Genomic DNA, 18,435 nt, shown 5'->3' with positions numbered 1-18,435 from the left:
TGCCCCCTTGCCTAAATCCCTTTGGTTGTTTCCCATTGCTGTTAGGATAAAGTTCAAAATTTTAAACTTGACCAGCAAGGCCCCACATGGCATGAAGCCTGCCAACCTCACCAACATCCTGTCACATCATTCTTCTTGGATCTCTTTACACTCCAGCCCCACAAGTAATTTCTTTGTTTCTCATGGGCGCCACACGTCTTCAAAAATGCTTCTTATGTCTGGAACCCTCTCTGCTGTAACCGACACCCACACCCATGGCCTCACACTTCCCCATGTCACCTGGCTTATTGTCCTGCATCCTCTTGTCTCAGCTTAGCTGTCACTGCCTAGGGAAGCCTCTCTGGACCACACTCTAAGTTATGTCACCCCACTGCACATTTGCATAGCACTCTGTATTTTTCCCTTATAACACTTTTTATTAGTATAACTTGATAGTTAAGTGTGTATTATTGAATGTTTTCTTCTTAATCCCCACCTCCTGATTCCAAACTATAAACTTCAGGAGGACAGGATCCATGTCTGTTCTGTTCACTACTTTATTGAAGGGGCTTTACCTACATTATTTCATTTAGTTGAACAATCCTGCAAAGCAGATATCCTCATCCTTATTTGGCAGATGTGATAGTGATGTGTGAAGCTGATAGACTTGTGTGATAACGTCAAGATTTGAGCATGGTTCCATCCATATTTCTAAAGGGCTAGAAGTTTGTTTATTTGGGTTTTGGATTATCAAGACCTGAACTCGAAGTCCCCCTGAAATACAGTCCCAGTTCCACCACTTTCTAATTTTATTTTATTTATTTATTTTTGAGATAGAGTCTCATTCTGTTGCCCAGGCTGGAGTACAGTGGTGCGATCTCGGCTCACTGCAACCTCTGCCTCCTGGGTTCAAGTGATTCTACTGCCTCAGCCTCCCAAGTAGCCGGGATTACAGGTGCTTGCTACCACGCCTGGCTAATTTTTGTATTTTTAGTAGAGATGGGGTTTCACCATGTTTGCCAGGCTGGTCTCGAACTCCTGATCTCAGGTGATCTGCCCGCCTCAGCCTCCCAAAGTGCTGGGATTACAGGTGTGAACCACTGCGCCCGGCTCTAATTTTGTAATTCTAAGTGAGCCTCTTCATATATATAATAGGGATAATATTACTTATTTTATCTATCTCATAATATTCTTTAGAGGATCAAATGAAATAATAGATATGAAGTGCATGGTAGACTATAATCCACTCTATGAATATAAGTGAAACAAGTAGTTTTTTAAAAAACATTTTTGCAACTTCCACATCCCAGGTTCAAGCGATTCTTATGCCTCAGCCTCCCAAGTAGCTAGGTTTACAGGAGCACACTGCCAGGCCTGGCTAATTTTTAGTAGAGACAGGGTTTTACCATGTTGGCCAGGCTGGTCTCAAACTCCTGACCTTAGGTGATCTACCCACCTCGGATTTGACCTTCCAAAGTGCTGGGATTACAGGCATGAGCTACCATGCCCGGCCTCAAGCAACATTTTTTATCAGGCTCAAGCCTATAACGGCTGCTGCTTATCTGGCTGGCCGCTCTGGATATGAGTTTCTTGAATAAAATTGTCAGTGTGGAGACACTGAGTCCAGATGTCTCTGTACATTATCTAGGGGAGGTTGTTAGCACAGGACTGAAATTGACAACAAAAAGATTAATTTTGAATGACTGCATCCATTTTACAGAATGAGAACTATACATTTAGTTTTTTCATAATGTAGATAAGGCCAATAAAGAATATGCAGTGGAGTTCTAGTATGTAACCTCTAGTCCCTGCTCACCAAGGAATAGACGAAATGGTTAGTTAAGTGTAGTTAATGATTAGCATTAATGGTTAAGCACTTAGGCTTTGGAGTCAGACATTTGAGTTCAATTCTCTCAGCTCTACATTTACCAACAAGGAGAACTTGGGCAGGTTACTTCTCTACAGCTTCATTTCTACATCTGCAAAATAGATCTACCCCTCAAATTGTTATAAATACTAAAACTAATAAAGTAAGTGCCTGCACATAGGAAGCCCTCCATAAATTTGGAGAGTTATTGCCATCCCAGTCCTCTTTCTTTCTTGGCTTGCTGATCCCTGTGCACCTATTTCTTGCATGTTTCTTCCATTCTAATTGGAATAATGATTTTCAGGTGTCAGGGTCTTAAATACTAATGACTGAGAACACTGCCTCTCAGTCTGCATCTGGTCCCAGCAAAGCCAGCTTTGTATGTAAAGAGGAGATCTCTCCTCTTACGCTCTTTGCACAGTGACTCTCACTAGTTTCTTGTGCTTCTGGGGAAGCTTCTCCTATTCATGTAGAGCAGAAAGTTTTTCTATTCGTATTTGAGAAACTGCATGTCTTGACTCAGCTACTTTTGACTGGCACACTATGGGTGGGAGGATTTTTATTCTCTTTGGCTTTGGACACCAAGAGGATGTGCAATTTGGAGCCACAGTGAAAAAGGGGTTTTACTGTTCAGTCACTGCAAGGCTACTATTAATATCACATAGGCTACATAAGATTTGATTCATTATTAAACTTAAGAAGGAAGTCTTTCTGCAATTTTGGACTAGGAGCCGGAAATTCCAGCTATAGCGTTATATTCTGGTTTGTGTGTGTGCTTTCACTTGGCATTTTTTGAGACACTATCGTATTCTATTCTCTGGAAGACTACAAAGATGAATGGCATCTTCCCCTCAACAGAACTTGCAAGCCTGTGTAGGAGATAAAAACACAAATAATGGGAGGGAGGGAACAAGTATGGGAGGAAGGACATTCTGAGAGGGGCCCCCTCTTTTCTGGATTGGGATTCATGTGTACAGGGTGGTAAAGTAAGAGAGTGAAAAGATGTCAGGCTCTGTGCGTACAGGGCGGTAAAGTAAGAGAGTGAAAAGATGTCAGGCTCTGTGCATCACCACACTGGGCCTGAATCTTATTAAAGTTACCCTGAGCAACCCACTTGCCCTTTCTGAACCAGTTTTCTCATGTGAAAACAGAATAATCATGCTTACCACATAAGATTTGTTGTGCAGATTGAGTGAGATAGAGTACATAAAGTGCCAAGCACAATGCCAGGCTAACTGTAGATAATATTAGCCACATGGATAAAATTATGATTAATAGGCCAGGCGTGGTGGCTTACTCCTGTAATCCCGGCACTTTGGGAGGCCAAGGCAGGTGGATCACCTGAGGTTGGGAGTTCGAGACCAACCTGATCAACATGGAGAAACCTCGTCTCCACTAAAAATACAAAATTAACCGGGTGTGGTGGCACATGCCTGTAATCCCAGCTACTCAGGAGGCTGAGGCAGAAAAATCAGTTGAACCCAGGAGGTGGAGGCTGCAGTGAGACAAGATCTCGCCATTGCACTCCAGCAAGAGTGAAACTCTGTCTCAAAAAAAAAATTATGATTAATATCCAAAAGCGTAGATAGTATTAATAAATCTTGTCAGTATATAGGGGCAGTGGATGAGGCGTAATGAAAGAGACCTTAACTCTCATCCTAGTAACATGGTGGCCATGGACCATCTTCCCAGATACACAACTCTGCTGTACCAGTAAATGCGAAGTGCTTCCTGCTAAATATCTGCCACTCTTCTGACACAGATAGTGATATCCTGTGGTCACTTCCCTCCCCTGGTCATATGTTAGGTAGTGGTTTCATGCACACTCCACCCAAGATGGTGGATTATCTGACAGTAACAGAGAAACAGGAAGAACAGTGGTTTCAACTGAAATAAGAGATGATTTATTTTTCAGTAAATAACTTCCATTCCCATCAGTTCCCTGACCAAACAATGTGCAAGCTGTAATGTGAAATGATAAGGAAGCCAAGGCACAGCTTTTGGAAAAGCTGAAAGCCTCTTTAATATTGGATGCAAATTCTGTCAACTGTAGCATGCCGAATAAGATGATGGCCAAAGAGAACTGTGGTCAGGATAATGACTACAGCAGACAGTGGAAGGAGGAAAGGCGCCTGGCACCATGCCTGTAAGTGCAACTGCACTTCCCTCAATAAAACTGCTGCTTTGCACTAAAATCTCACATTTGGTTTGACCAAGGTAGGAAAAGTGATCCAGATTAGAATAGTCACTCAGTAGAAGCTAACCCAGGTCATTTACTATAAAACTCCTTGATTTATGGGAAATATGGAGTTTCTAGTAGGAAAAAATGAGGCCATAGGTGATACCATGGTTGTTATTCATTAGAAATACCACTATGGACTTTCTTAGGTTTCCAAAAGTATTATTCTTACAGGGAAATTGTAACATCTAAAGGCTGCATTGGCGTTAATATGGTCGTATCTATGTTCATCATGATGACCATAATGATGGTACCATTTTTGAGCTTTCAGCTTAGGTCATGGAGATTTGCTTCTGAGGACCCCCAGCTTTGGTTAAAACTGTACAAGCCCTGGAGAGGGGCTTATGTTCAGGATCTAGGCTAAAAGCTCCGTAAGGTTAGAGGCCTTTTCTATCTTCTTCAGGATGGTGTCACACACAGAGCTCAGCACAGTGTGCAGTGTAGAATGAGTGTTCAATCAATACTTGTTGCGGTATTTGATTCAACATTCATTACCTCTTTTAATCAAAGCCACCCTGAAAGCTCAATTATTAGCTCTAGTTTGCCTGCTTGTTTCAATGGTACATACAGAATTACACAAGTGATGGGGTATTGTAGAGGTGAGAGAAGGATGCTCTATAGTGGCATGATCTCTGAACTTAATGTGGGAGAATCAAGGAAAATATTGTTTCCGTGAAGGTCCTTCCACAGAGTTGGGCAGGGGAGGGTGGCTCTGTTGGCCATTTGACTAGAGAATGAGCTCAAAACCATGTTCATGGGGAGAGGGAGCATCAAGGGGAGATGTTTGGAGAATGCTTGGGCACCCTAACAACCATCCTCACATAGCCAGGGCCCATTCAGAATGGAAGAGACTGTCTTGTCCTGTATAGGCCCAAAGGGCAGAACACAATACAAGTTTTAGGGAAAGTGATTTTGGCTCCACACAGGGAAGAACATTTAACCTTCCTGCTGTTCAGAAATAGAATAGATCACCTTGGAGGCAGTAAATCCTCTGTCATTGCAGGTGTCCAAGGAGGAATCACATGATCACTTGAGAGGGATATTGGGAAAGGGATTTAAACATTGACTAAGAGGAGAAAGGCATTGGGTTAAATGAACATCTCCTTTGGGTCTCCTGTATTCTATGATTCTATAATCTTTATTTGAAATTTGTGAATATGGCATTCAAAAATGAATGTATTTAAAAGGAAACTAAGTGGTAGGTTAGGTCCAATTGTGTGAGTCTACAAAATCCCCTAGGACAGAATCTCCATCTGTGTGACAGAGCACTGTGTTCCTAGAACCCATGCTGATGCCTGGCACATGGCATACCTTTATTAACATGTGTTAAATGAATCACTGGAATTCTGGATATGCTAAGGACTTATGCTGTGAGCTCCTCCTTCCCAAGATGTCATGGAGTGAGATAGGAACGAAAACTGAACCCAGATCAACCTTCCTGTTCCCCTTTCCTATGTACAGAAGTTTGGTCTAGAGGGAAATATTTGCACTTACTTGTGGCTTAAATGTTTGACTCACATAGTTTCTTCCTCTGGAGAAATGCCTCAATGTGTGTATTTTCTGTTGGCCCCACAGCTCAGAAGCTGTTGTGAGTAAACCACACAGAAGCCAACTTGTGGAACGCTAGGACGAGAGGTCCGGCAGGGGCCTGAGGGATGCCCTACTCTGTGATATGCCAGAGCAAAGGGACATAAAATAACAGGCAGAAAACCATAATCCAATATGTGAAGTCACCCCAGAGGTGACCCTGGAGAAACCCCAGAGATAAGTGTGTCTAGCAGTGTGTCTGGCATCTCTTAAGGGCCCAATACAGCATATTGAACGAATGAACAAATCCAGAAGGAGTGCTGGACTAGGAATCAGGAAGCCTGCACTCCCCTCTGGATCTATGTGTCACTGACTGTGTGACCTTATGCTCTCTTGCTGTTATTTGGGACTATCAGGCATTTAAACAACTGTCATATTTGGGGGATACCAGTTATAGAGACAGAAGAGCTTATTTGTCTCAGCTAGTTGGAAATGGGAAGTGGGTGGCTTCAAGGGCCACTTTTACAAAGTAGAGTAAGTAGGATTGTGTGTATACTTGGATGTGAAATGTGAAGAAAGGAAGGTGGTCCAAAGCAACTCCTAGATTTCTGACTTGGGCAGCTGGTGGATGGCAGCAACGTTTACTGAGATGGGAACAAGCAAGTAGCCACGGGTTTGAGAGGAATCTGATGATGGGCACCTTGTACTCCCAAAGCCCACATATTCAGAAAGACTCTGGCCCTTTGGCTCTTTCCCTACCTCTGTGACTCTGAAAATAGGCCCTCTGCATGAGAGGGATGGGCCACTGCAAGGCAGGCAGCTCCAACCGTGATGAAGCCTCAGGTTATGCTTCCTGGTGCTGGAGTGCTTCATGGGGCTGGAGTAACTCGGCCCTAATTCCCTCATCCATCTTTTTTCTTATTGCTAAAGCAGCTCCAGAAGGCAAATATGGAGATCTGGGACCCACAAGCCTAAAATGATAAAGAAAAGAAGAGAACCAGGGGTGGCATCAAGATTAGAAGCTGGTTTCCTGCCAGAGCTTTGCTTCCTTTAATGCATTCGCCCACACTCTCCTTGTTTTTCAAAGACCAACTGCAGGCTTGACTCCTGCAGCCATGTCAGTGCCACTAGGCCTTGGTGCCGAATAAATAAAACCAGAAGGAAAAAATACAGTTCTCTGAGGACTGGGGATGGCTGGGAGCATCCAGCTTAGTGTCAAACTGAGGAAATGGTAGGATGGGAATCGATATGTAATCAAGAGAACAGATCTCCCATGGACACAGACACCACCCTTATCTGAGCTTCATTTCAGTACTGCAGGCCTGGGTAGAGTCAGCTGACCCCAAAAGCACTGTGCTGGAGAATAGAGAATGACTGTCATTCTATGGTGCCTTCTGAATATCACTGCATAGACAGCATGCACTCTTTACAACAGCAGAAAGAGACATAAAAGAGACAAGGGTGGGGAGAGCAAATGTAAAAATATGAGAAATTATGCCCTTCATCTTTAATTTTTATTATTATTATTATTTTGAGACAGAGTCTTGCTCTGTTGCCCAGGCAGTAGTGCAGTGGCATGATTATGGCTCACTGCAGCCTCAAACTCCTGGGCTCAAAAGATCCTCCTGCTTCAGCTTCCTACATAGCTAGGACTACAAGCGTGTGTTACCACACCCAGTTAATTTTTTTTTTTTTTCCATTTTTTGTAGAGATGAGGTCTCACTACGTTCCCCAGGCTGGTTTTGAACTTCTGGCCTCAAGCGATCCTCCTTGGCCTTTTAAAGCACTGGGATTACAGGCATGAGTGACCACACCAGGCCTTCTTTTTTTTGAGACAAGGTGTGGCTCTGTTGCCCAGGCTGGAGTGCAGTGGTGCGATCTCGGCTCACTGCAACCTCCGCCTCCTGGGTTCAAACCATCCTCCCACCTCAGCCTCCCAAGTAGCTGGGATTATAGGCACACACCACCATGCCTGGCTAATTTTTGTATTTTTGATAGAGATAGGGTTTTCCCATGTTGCCCAGGCTGCTCTCCAACTCCTGGGCTCAAGTGATCCTCCTGCCTTGGCCTCCCCAAGTGCTGGGATTACAGGCAAGAGCCACTGTACCCAGCCCTCCAGCCTTCATTTTTAAAAAGAATAAGTTTTATTTTTCTTTCTAATTACAAAAACAACATATACTCATGGTAGACAATCTAAGAAATACAGAGACCTAAAATAAAGAATCAACTGTAATCCCACTAACCACTCTTGCTATTTGATGAATATTTGAATATTTACTGAATGCTGACTGTCTGAGGCACCCTAACAATCCTAAGGCTCAGGTAGTAAAATTATTCCCCTTTAATTAACGAAAGAACTGAGATTCAGTGAGGTTAAGATTTGCCTAAAAACACACAGCTGATACGTGGTAGAGTGTGGATTTGAACCTGGTTCTGTATCCCAATTTTCTCACAATATTTCATTTGTCTTGATCTACCAAGATTTGTCTTGGTATTTGCCTTGATACCAGAGATGATGGCACATCATCAAACAATCCCAATTTTCAAATGGGGAATACTTCAAAGCAAAAAGATACTGCATGAAGATGTTTCAAAAATGCGTTTTGTCTTTCAGGTCTTGTCACAGTTATTGCAATTTTGTAAAATCATTCATTGCGAAAGTGGTGTTTTGATTCTTTGCCCTTTCCGGCAACCAGAACAGAAAGCAACTTCCCTTCTATCATTTGGCCTGAGGCTTCTTTCTGCTTCTGCCCAAGGCAGACTGTGGTTAGCACTCAGTGCTTAACCTCTTCCTCCTGCATGTCCCTCTGAAGTAATAAATTTTTGTTTTGACACTTTGCATATAATGGACCCTAAAAATCAAGCCAATAAGGAGCAGCCCAGAAAGGAAGACAGTGCCATAGTCTTACCTGTGTTTTAGGGAGGTTAGTTTTGTAGCCGTGCAAGGGCTGGCTTGATTAGGAGATCTTAGAGTCAGAGAAATTGGTTATCACTTTTAAAAAATGAACAAATGACATGGGTAACAACCTTACCCCATTCATAAACTTCACCATCTCTCACCACATCTCTGTGTCCAGCCCCATTCCTGAATTCCTCATCTGACCCTCATTTCATCCTGACATTAAGGAAATTATCTACACAGATTATTTGATGATTTTTTAAAAGCTGAAAATTTAATAATTTATTCTTTACAGTAATGAATTAAGTCTGAACACTGAAATATCACTGGCACTAAAATTACCTCAGTAAAACATCATGTACCCAATGCCCAATCCTGACTACCCAGTTTTGTTCCCCAGCCAGTCTAGCCCTGACAGTTTTAGACACTTCCTGCACATTCTCCACCATTAACCAGCTCTAGCTCTTCCTGGTAACTCTACAGTGGCTCTCAACATAGAATTGTCATTAAATGTGGAAACTTTGGTTATCTTTATTTTTATATTTATTTATTGATTGATTGATTTTTTGAGACAGAGTCTCACTCGTCGTCCAGTCTAGAGTGCAGTGGCACAATCTTGGCTCGCTGCAACCTCTGTCTCTGGGTTCAAGCAATTCTCCTGCCTCAGCCTCTCCAGTAGCTGGGTTTACAGGCATGTGCCACCATGCCTGGCTAATTTTGTATTTTTAGTAGAGATAGGGTTTCACCATGTTGGCCAGGCTGGTCTCGAACTTCTGACTTCAGGTGATCCACCTGCCTCGGCTTCCCAAAGTGCTAGGATTACAGGCCTGAGCCACTGCATCTAGCCAGAGATCAATTTTTTAAAATTCTGCATATGAGTGAGAACATGTGCTGTTTGTCTTTCTATGTCTGGCTTATTTCACTTAACATGTTTTCCAGATTCATCCATGTTGTTGCAAATGGCAGGATTTCGTTATTTCTTGTGGCTGAATAGTATTCCTTTGTGGTATATATATACATATATATATATATATATATATATATGTATATATATACCACATTTTCTTTATCCATATTCATCCATTGTTGAACACTTAGGTTGATTCCATATCTTGGCAATTGTGAATAATGCTGTAGTAAACATGGGAGTGCAGATATCTCTTCAATTTACTGATTTCATTTCCTTTGTGTATATACCTAGTAGTGAGATTGTTGGATCACATGGTAGTTCTATTCTTAATTTTTTGAGGAACTTTTAATACTGTTTTCCATAATGGCTGTACTAATTTAAGCAGTGGGAACTTTGGAACCAAGCTGTCTGAATTCAAATCTCATCTTTACCAGTTTGCATGTGACTTTGGGCAAGTTAATTACCCCCTGCCTCAGTTTCCTTGTTTACAAAATGCAGAAATAGTATCTATTTTATAAGGTGATTGTGAGATCAAATACTTGTAAAGCTGTTGCTTGTAAAGCTCTTAGAATATGGCCTGGCATATTGTAAGCACATTGTAAATGTTAGCTATCAAGACAAATGGAGTCGTCTGTCCATCTTGTCATCTCAAGGGTCAGTGGTCAAGATATATTTCTTAAAAATTATTTTAAATTTTAATGGTTTTCCTATTTTATTTATTGGCATTGCAGAGTAATTTTTGTTGCACATGCACAGTAGTTTGTTTACAAATTATACATTAAATAGCTTTGTATGGGCTTGTCTAGAAATCTTAACCATTTATAACATTGTGTGTAATATACATATCTCTATCTATCTAAATGTATATTTGTATGCACACACACAAACACTTTTTACAGTAGATTTTTGGACACAGATTTTATGAACTATATCCAGCTTATTTTATAAACTTATTTTTCTTCTATTTATTTTTCATTTTCCAGAGGTTGGGCTCATAAAGCATTGTCAAGACTTGAGGTGGCCTTGAATAGCATACTAGAATTTTGTATTTTATTCCCTGTGTTATAAGGATATGCCCAGAAAGGAAGAGAGGGCCATACTGTAACCTGTGTTTTAGGGAGGTTAGTTTTGTAGCAGTGCAAAGGCTGGCTTGATAATGAGATCTTGGAGACAGAGAGATTGGTTAAAAGGCAGTTAGAATAACTCAGTCTGAGAACCTCAATTAATGTGCTGGACAAGAGGGAATACATGTAAGAATAATCTGGGGATAGAATCAAGAGGACTCAAGAATGTAGTGGTGAAATGGTGGAGAGAATTCCAAAGGCTTTCAGTTTCAGTTGATGAGAGGCCGGTGAAACCATTAGGAAAGACAGCCTTCTCTATTACTGCCTAAATACAGAAGGGATTCAGAATTTTCAAGGAGAGGTAGAGGTAGAGACTGTAAAAGGTCAGAATATAAAGCAAGCCTATTCCTCTGCTCAAAAAACTTGGCATCTGAACCTAAAACTAAACAAAGTTGGAATCTTTTGTTTAAAAAAAAAGGAACATATTTAGTTGATAATGATTTTCACTGATGATTCATTTGACCATGATAATCAAACACATTAAATGTTACATTCCAGGCAGTATCAGGTAGATGCTAAGTTGTGAAGCAACACACTTTTTCATCCCTGCAGATCTGAAAGTTTACCTTTTCCAATAGAGTAGCCAGAGCTCTGGAAAGAAACAAACAAGGCCACAAGTGCCCCAACTACATCCTTTTCAAGATGCGAATGCTTTCCCCTTCCACCCAAGACTCTCAGAGCCTGTGTGTTCAGTAGGCAAAGAACGAGACGACACGATGCCTTGGTCCAAGACTGCATGGGCAGTTAACTGTGCAGCAGGGAACGGCTGAGGCCTCCAGCCCGGAAATGGTGTGCTCTTACTAAACCACACTTCTCTCCCACCTCCCTCCCAAAAACTCCAGCTCGCATAGGGAGAGTTTCTGAGAATGAAGCTTTTCTATATTGTATCTATGGGTTCTCTTACCGTGTTAGCTAAGTCAGAAATCCAGATGCATGACAAATACAGTGGTACTAATGGTGACTAAGGGACAGATATATATATATTTTTTTCTTGGCTCACTGCAACTTCTGCCTCCCGGGTTCAAGTGATTCTCCTGCCTCAGCCTCCTGAGCAGCTGGGATTACAGGCACATGCCAGCATGCCTAGCTAATTTTTGTATTTTTAGTAGAGACAGGGTTTCACCATGTTGGTCAGGCTGGTCTTGAACTACTGACCTTGTGATCCACCCACCTCGGCCTCCCAAGGGAGATAGATTTTTTAAGACACTGGGAAAAACCTAGAGTGTGTAGTTGCCATAATAAAAATATATCATTTAAAAGACTGATTCCACAAATATTTATTCAGCACCTACCAGGTGTCAGGCACTGTTGTAGGCACTGGGTAACAGAGTAGTGAAGAAAACACACAATATATTATGTAATGGGAATGGGCACCCCACTGGGTGGTGTGTTGGGACTTAGGATCAGGTCTATCAAGTTAAAGGTATGACCCAATGAGAACACGATTGGGCACGTAATTGTATCGCAGATTTTTAACTTCTACTTGAATTTCAATAGTAAAAGAGGATCACTTTGAACCCTGCTTGACTTATCAGTAATATATCCCTAACTCCCAGTGAAAAGTCATCTCTCCCTTCTCTGAGCTCTCCTCTCCATCGTTTGATCCTCTGAAAAACACTGGATCATTCTACCATGCATTATAATGATTTATGCATGTCTTATCAGCCTTTGTAGACTCCTTCAAAGCAGGTGTTGCTTCTCTCTCTAGATCCCTCTCCTGACACTGGACATTGCCCTCATTCCCTTCTCTTCTCCACCCCCCTTCATCACATACTTGGAACTCCTTGCACACAGAACTCTCTGTTGTTGCCAGTATATGACAGACTCTGTTCCAGCCAGCCCTTTGCCATTATACACACAGTTCTCTGTGATGGAACACTCTTTCCTTCTTAATTTCCTGGGAAAACTGTGACTTCTCTTCAAATAATCAGCTCAGAAGCTACTTCCTCAGTTAAGTTCCCTATGACTTCTCTAGGCAATGTGTGGTCATGTCCTTTTGCCCTTGCAAGGCTCTAGGCATATCTCTGTTAGTTCACTTATCATTCTGGTTTTTTTTACAATGTTTGTTTTTTGGTCTATAAGCCCTGGGCAGAGTCCTCGTTTTATCTATCTATGCCTCTAAGTCCTTGCATCTGTGCCTGGAAGAGGCCTTCAGTGAAAGTGTGCTGAGCAATTGACTTGCCTTCTGAAATACCAAGAAGGTATCCACATGACTCTAAGGCTCTCCTGTCTGCCAAGCACCCCACCACTCCCACCAAAAAGCACATTCGTCAATTGCTAGAAATTCTCCCCAGTACTCACTCCTTGGCTTGAAGGCACTGAGACTTCTGTTAGAATCCAAATGTTAAGCTGTGGATAGAGCACTGGATGGACAGCATGGAGACCTATACAGTCCCTACGTATCCACAGGGCTTGCAGGGAAAGTTTGGCTCCAGGAGTCCTCATGAATACCAAAATCCTCAGATGTTCAATTCCCTTATATAAACCTATGCACATCCTCCTGTGTACTTTAAATCATCTCTAGATTACTAATAATACCTAATACAAATAAACGCTTTGTAAACAGTTGTCATACTATATTTAATTTTTTTTTTTTTTTGGAGACAGAGTCTCACTCTGTCACCCAGACTGGAGTGCAGTAGCTCGATCTCAGCTCACTGCAACCTCTGCCTCCCGGGTTCAAGCAATTCTCATGTCTCAGCCTCCCAAGTAGCTAGGACTACAGACACATGCCACCACGCCCAGCTAATTTTTGTACTTTTGGTAGACACAGGGTTTTGCCATGTTGGCCAGGCTGGTCTCGAACTCCTGGCCTCAAGTGATCCACCCACCTTGGCCTCCCAAAGTGCTGGGGTTACAGGCATGAGCTACCACGACCGGCCTAAATTTGTATTACTTTTTGTTATTGTGTTATTTTAAAAAAATTTTTCTGAATATTTTTTATCTGTTTTTGGTTTAATCCTCTGATTTGGAACCTGTGGATATGGAGGGCTGGCTACGTTCTATTTTGAATTCACCCTACAATTAGTTGTGTGACCTTGGCCAAATCACATCACCTATCTAGGTCTGGGTTTCTTCATTTATAAAATGCAAGTTATACTTAATCCAGAATGGTACATAGGTTTTTTTCTCCAGTGCTAATTTCAGCAGTGGCCTCCAAGGGAGCTCCATTGAAAATTGTGAAGCTTAGGTCGGGAAAGACACTCTGCTAGAAAGAATATTGTGACGATTTAGTCATTTCTGTCCATTTAGCACAGAAGAGTGGGTTGCATCTGCCTTGCATTTGCAGACACTGCACTGGGTAGGTCTTTGAGTTCCTTTTAGCACAGACATTCCACGTTTCATGATCCATGCAAGATTATGTGTCAAGTTGGTTCAATTTTACTCCAGAGGCATGTGTCAAGCCTCTGCTGCATGCTATACACTAAGTAGTATGAGATAAAAAAGAAGAAATAATGCATGGTTCTTGCTGGTAAGGGACTCAGGGGTGATTAGCAGAGGTAGGAGATAATAAGTGTTAGTAGATTATAGAAACTGAGGCTCCATCAACAAATGGAGGAGCTGGGTCTCAGATTTATTTGAGTCTTAGTGCTTTACTCTTTTCCACTATACCTTGCTACCCTTCTTTTAAGGGTAGTGAGAAGGGAAGGGAGACACTGAACTGAAGGCTTAGATGTTTTCCACACTGGGTGCATCATAGCAGAGGCCCATGATAATCAGTGAACAGTGTTAAAAACCTGGGAGGAAAAGGTAGAAAAAATAACGAGTCCGGAAAAGAAATTTTGTCTATTGCTTGAGAGCTGCTCTTGGCTTCAGTACAGGCAGACTTTGTGGGACCATATTTATAGGCAAGCACATTTCCTTAGATCACATGTGTCTCAATTATAAGATTCTGTCCATTTTTTAACAATGATGGGGTTGAAGAGAGGCAATAACATTTCTGGGAGGAAACACTGCAGGATAATGGTTTAAATCAAATCACACTGATATTATGTCTGGCCCTGACCTTGCGTCATGAAGGTGTTCTTTGTCTTTTGTGTGTTTTGCTTTTTTTCTTTTTAACAGAGGCGGGTTTTTGCTGTGTTGCCCAGGCTGGTCTTGAACTCCTGAGGTCAAGCCATCCACCTGTCTTGGCCTCCCAAAGTGCTGGGATCACAGGCGTGAGCCACCACACCCAGCCTGATGAAGGTGTTCTTTGAACCACCTCAGGGAATGACACTGTGTATTTGTAAAGTTTCCACAAGGACTTTTATCTCCATTTGGTTTGAAAATACCATGATTTTCCAAGTAGTAAGTTTTTCTAAGTAGTAAGATTTTCCAAGTAAAGGCAGATGTTTTTTTCTGAGTCTGTTGTGTGGATGCATAGAGGTGAGGGAGTAGCCGTAACTCCAGTGTGTAGTCTCTGAACTCCAAACATTCAGACTCTTTTTTTTTTTTTAAGAGACAGGATCTCGTTCTGTCATCCAGGCTGGAGTGCAGCGGCATGACCACAGCTCACTACAGCCTCAAACGCCTGGGCTCAAGTGATCCTCCCACCTCAGTCTCCAGAGTAGCTGGGACTATAGGCACAGGCCACTACACCTGGCTCTAGAAGGTATTTTCAATCCAATTTGACAGCTAAGGAAAATGAAAATCAAAATTAAGTAATTTGTCTTAATATATACAGGATGAAGATACTAATATATACATGAGATATGAATATACACAAGATAACTTGTTACAGTTTGTACAAGGTAAAGTCATGATTCAAATACAGGGGTATTGAGTATAAAATCTATTTTCTTTTCTTTGTTTTTTTTTTTTTTTGAGACAAAGTCTCATTCTGTCACCTAGGCTGGAGTGCAGTGGTGTGATCATAGCTCACTGCAATCTGGAACTCCTGGCTCAAGAAATCCTCTCACCTCAGCCTCCCAAGTAGCTGAGATTACAGGCACACACCACCACACCTGTCTAATTTTTGGTTTTTTTTTTTTTTTTTTTTTGATAGAGAGGTCTTGCTGTTGTGTCCGGAATTGGTGGGTTCTTGGTCTCACTGACTTCAAGAATGAAGCCGCGGACCCTCGCGGTGAGTGTTACAGCTCTTAAGGGTGGCGCGTCTGCAGTTTGTTCCTTCTGATGTTCGGATGTGTTCGGGGTTTCTTCCTTCTGGTGGGTTCGTAGTCTCACTGGCTCAGGAGTGAAGCTGCAGACCTTTGCGGTGAGTGTTACAGCTCTTAAGGCAGCGTGTCTGGAGTTGTTTGTTCCTACTAGTGGGCTCGTGGTCTCGCTGGGTTCAGGAGTGAAGCTGCAGATCTTCGCGGTGAGTGTTACAGCTCATAAAAGCAGCGTGGACCCAAAGAGTGAGCAGTAGCAAGATTTATTGCAAAGAGCGAAAGAACAAAGCTTCCACAGTGTGGAAGGGGACCCGAGCAGGTTGCCAATGCTGGCTCGGGCAGCCTGCTTTTATTCTCTTATCTGGCCCCACCCACATCCTGCTGATTGGTAGAGCCAAGTGGCCTGTTTTGACAAGGCACTGATTGGTGCGTTTACAATCCCTGAGCTAGATACAAAGGTTCTCTACATCCCCATCAGATTAGTTAGATACAGAGTTTTGACACACAGGTTCTCCAAGGCCCCACCAGAGCAGCTAGATACAAAGTGTCGATTGGTGCATTTACAAACCTTGAGCTAAACACAGTGTGCTGATTGGTGTGTTTACAATCCTTGAGCTAGATACAGAGTGCCGATTGGGGTGTTTACAATCCCTGAGCTAGACATAAAGGTTCTCCAAGGCCCCACCAGAGCAGCTAGATACAGAGTGTCGAGTGGTGCATTCGCAAACCTTGAGCTAAACAGGGTGCTGATTGGTGTGTTTACAAACCTTGAGCTAGATACAGAGTGCTGATTGGTGTGTTTACAATCCTTGAGCTAGATACAGAGTGCCGATTGGTGTATTTACAACCCCTGAGCTAGACATAAAGGTTCTCCACGTCCTCACCAGACTCAGGAGCCCAGCTGGCTTCACCTAGTGGATCCTGCACCAGGGCTGCAGGTGGAGCTGCCTGCCAGTCCTGCGCTGTGCGCTCGCACTCCTCAGCCCTTGGGTGGTCGACGGGACTGGGCTCCATGGAGCAGGGGGTGGCGCTCGTTGGGGAGGCTCGGGCTGCACAGGAGCCCACGGAGGCGGGGGAAGGCTCAGGCATGGCAGGCTGCAGTCCCGAGGCCTGCCCCGCGGGAAGGCAGCTAAGGCCCCGCGAGAAATAGAGTGCAGCGCTGGTGGGCTGGCACTGCTGGGGGACCCAGTACACCCTCCGCAGCCGCTGGCCGGGTGCTAAGTCCCTCATTGCCCAGGGCCGGCAGGGCCAGCCGACTGCTCCGAATGCGGGGCCTGCCAAGCCCACGCCCACCCGGAACTCCAGGTGGCCCGCAAGCGCCGCACACAACCCCGGTTCCGGCTCGCGCCTCTCCCTCCACACCTCCCTGCAAGCTGAGGGAGTGGGCTCAGGCCTTGGCCAGCCCAGAAAGGGGCTCCCACAGTGCAGCGGTGGGCTAAAGGGCTCCTCAAGTGCTACCAAAGTGGGAGCCCAGGCAAAGGAGGCGCCGAGAGTGAGCGAGGGCTGTGAGGACTGCCAGCACGCTGTCACCTCTCACTGTGTTGCCTACGCTGATCTTAAACTCCTGGGCTCAGGCAATCCACCCTTCCTGGCCTTCCAAAGTGCTGGGATTAGAGGTATGAGCCACCACGCCTGGCCCCAGATTCTTAAGAATGACCAGGACCGGCTGGGCACGGTGGCTCACTCCTGTAATCCCAACACTTTGGGAGGCTGAGGTGGGCGGATTACCTGAGGTCAGGAGATCGAGACCAGCCTGACTAACATGGAGAAACCCTGTCTCTACTAAAAATACAAAATTAGCAGGTTGTGGTGGCGCATGCTGTAATCCCAGCTACTCGGGAGGCTGAGGCAGGAGAATCTCTTGAACCTGGGAGGCAGAGGTTGTGGTGAGCCGAGATCACGCCATTACACTCCAGCCTGGCCAACAAGAGTGAAACTCCATCTCAAAAAAAAAGAAAAAAAAAAGAATGACCAGACCCTGCGAAAATTGTTCATGTCACTAGACTCACACAAGACAGGCAGAAATGAAGAAGGAAGTTATTGATTTCTTAATATATTTATATACTACATGCAATGCACACACCACATACACTAACACAATATGCCCAGGGAAGCTAGCTCATAAGGGCATCCCTTTCATGATACTGAAAGACCTGGGAAACCAACCAATAGTTAGAAGATCAGCAAGGGAGAACTCAAAGTTGAAGTTCAATGAACCAAACGTGATATTTATTTTTAGCTACAGAAACCTAAATATATAATATAGAATGTCGGAGCTAGATGGGGACCAAGGTCACCTTAACCAGCTCTTTCATTTCACAAAAAGAAAGCTGAGACCCCAAAGGGGTAATCGACTCTGCCAAGCCCACATCATTGATTCATTTTCTCTTCCATCCCACAAATATTTAGAGTGCCCACCAGGAGTTAAAGCCTCATCTTAAGCAAAGAGGAGCCCTCCATAAGCTCAAAAGTCAAGCTGGGAAAATGGATATGAAGAGAACCAATTCTAATACAGTATGATTAGTGCTGTAAGAGAAGTATTGGCAAAGATTTTCTGTAAAGGGCAGGACTGTAAATATTTTTAGGTTCTGCAGGCCATATAGTCTCTGTTGCAACTACTAAACTCCACTGTGTGAGACAAAAGCATAAATAAGATGTAAATAAAAGAGTGGCTGCATTCTGATAAAACTTTTTTTTTGCCATTGAAATTTTAATTAATATTATATTTACATCAAAAAATAGCTTTCTGATTTTGTTTTCAACCATTAAAAAATATAAAAACTATTCTTTGCTTGAA

This window comes from Pongo pygmaeus, chromosome 9 (genome assembly GCF_028885625.2).
Source record: "Pongo pygmaeus isolate AG05252 chromosome 9, NHGRI_mPonPyg2-v2.0_pri, whole genome shotgun sequence".
In the NCBI taxonomy this organism is placed as follows: Eukaryota; Metazoa; Chordata; class Mammalia; order Primates; family Hominidae; genus Pongo; species Pongo pygmaeus.
This window is presented reverse-complemented; position numbering follows the sequence as displayed.